This window comes from Rousettus aegyptiacus, unplaced genomic scaffold (assembly GCF_014176215.1).
Source record: "Rousettus aegyptiacus isolate mRouAeg1 unplaced genomic scaffold, mRouAeg1.p scaffold_m13_p_12, whole genome shotgun sequence".
NCBI classification, from domain to species: domain Eukaryota; kingdom Metazoa; phylum Chordata; class Mammalia; order Chiroptera; family Pteropodidae; genus Rousettus; species Rousettus aegyptiacus.
In genome coordinates, this window is record NW_023416287.1 from 60176263 (window position 1) to 60178394 (window position 2132).

A 2132-nucleotide genomic window follows, 5' to 3' on the forward strand; every position below is an offset into this window, starting at 1 on the left:
AATGATCTCATCTCGAGATCCTCATTTACATCTGCAAAGACCCTTTTTCCAAATAAGGTCACATTTACAAGTTTTGAGCAGTATGAGGACATATCTTTTGCAGGTCACCATTCGACCTTCTACATTGTGTTAAAATTTCCCACCATGCTTATCAATTTTCAAAACCTCATATTTTGGGGGTGGTGTTATCAGTGAGGTATTCGCAGGATCCAACTCCCCATTAATCATTTTTTTTTTTTATCATATGTAATGACCTCTTTTATGCTCTCTCAATTTTTGAAATTTTTTTTGCCTTAAGATCTAGTTGTCTAATATGAATATAGTTTTTCCAATCTTTTTAGTGTTCTATCATTTTATTGAAAATTTTTGTCTATGGCCATGCCACCCTGAACAAGCCTGATTCCGTCTGATTTTGGAAGCTAAGCAGGGTCGGGCCTGGTTAGTACTTGGATAGGAGACCACGTAGGAAGACCAAGTTCTGTGGGCCTAAAAAATATTTAAAAAATAAAAAATATAAGGGATTGTAGGCTGACAAGGTCCTTGCAATCTGTGAGGTTGACCAAGGGTTGCCTCACCTAAAATAATAAATAAATAAATAAATAAATAAATAACCCCCAAATTTTGTGTTTTATTGACTTTTAGAAATGCTTTTTGAAAACAGCTTATAGTTAGACTAAAATCTTTTAAAGAGTTATTTAGAAGTAGAGAATATAGTACAATGAACATCCATATACCCATCTATCAGATTCATCAATTATCAAGATTTTATCACATTTGCAGAAGAATTTTAAAATACTTCCCAGATGTCAGGTCATTTCACCCTGTGTAATTTGTATGTATCTCTAAATAATGTGAACATTTTCTTATACAGCAAAAATATCATTATCATGTCCAACAGAATTAATAATAATCCTTTGGTATCATATATTACTCAATCCATAATCTAATTCCTCCAACTTTCTCATGCTTTCTTACAGCTGGCAATTTGAATCAGAATATAAACAAGATTAGTGTATTATTTTGGTAGGTCTCTTGGGTCTCTTTTGATATAGAGCAGTTCCTCTTTCTTTTGCGCAGAAATGAGTTAGTTTCCTGTAGAATGGCCATTTTGCATTTTGGAAGTCTGCCTTTTCTTTTGTCATATCTTGTTCTACAATTCCCTGTATTTTTTTGAATGGAAATTATCCAATCTGAGCGTTTCTGTCTATTAACTGGTAAGTCTGATATATTCGATTGAGATTACTGATGTTTAAAATTTATTTCTACCATGTTATTTTATGCTTTCTGTCTGCTTTTTCTTTATTTCTTTTTACCACCTTTCCTACTTTCTTTCCCTTTCCTTTATCCTCTGTTAAATATTTAGTTTGCATTATTTTAGTGGCTATCCTTAAATTTTAAAATGATTATTTGACCAGACTAAATCTGTAAGTAATCAATATCTTTACCATTTTCTTTAAAATCTTTCCCTCCCTCCTTCCCTCTTTCTCTTTCTCTTCATTCCCCCTTTTCTTTCTTTCTCTCTCTCTCTCTCTCTCTCTCTCTCTCTTTCTTTCTTTCTTTCTTTCCCTTTTTCTTTTTTCGAAGCTTGGCTATTTAATTTTCATGCAGCGTTTCCAGATATCTGTGGATGAAGGATTACTATATTAGTTTAATCTACTGTTTTCTAGATTTTCTGAAATATCAAGATCTTTTCTTTTAAAAAACATATGAACGAATGGTGTGTGTGTGTGTGTGTGTGTGTGTGTGTGTGTGTGTGTGTCTATATGTATGTACTTCTGCTTTCTTTAATCTAACTATAGGGCAATCTGGTACAGCTATGCCATGTGGTGTCTAAATTCTCTCATGATGTCACTGTAGATCCTGTTTTACTGTCATTTCTTACAAATTTTTCATAGACATAAATGCAGTTGGAGATGCTAAAATTTTATGAAAGCACTCTATTATTATGTAGTTATCCAGGTGATACCAAATATACTTATGTTCATATTTATAAAGGTTATCAAGATGGAAACATAAAATTAAGAATGATTCTTGTAGAGATCTTTGGATTCCAGAATATTTAACTGCTTGATGGAAAATGGTTTTAGAAATACTACCTCTTAGCTTAGTCCTCTATCAGTTTTATAATGAGT

The 2132-nt window shown here is 32.3% G+C and overlaps 1 pseudogene; it reads left to right on the plus strand.

Annotated features, from left to right (window-relative positions):
* Positions 1-368: 368 nt before the first annotated feature.
* LOC118610525 lies at positions 369-487 on the plus strand (annotated as a pseudogene).
* The last annotated feature ends 1645 nt before the right edge of the window (positions 488-2132 follow it).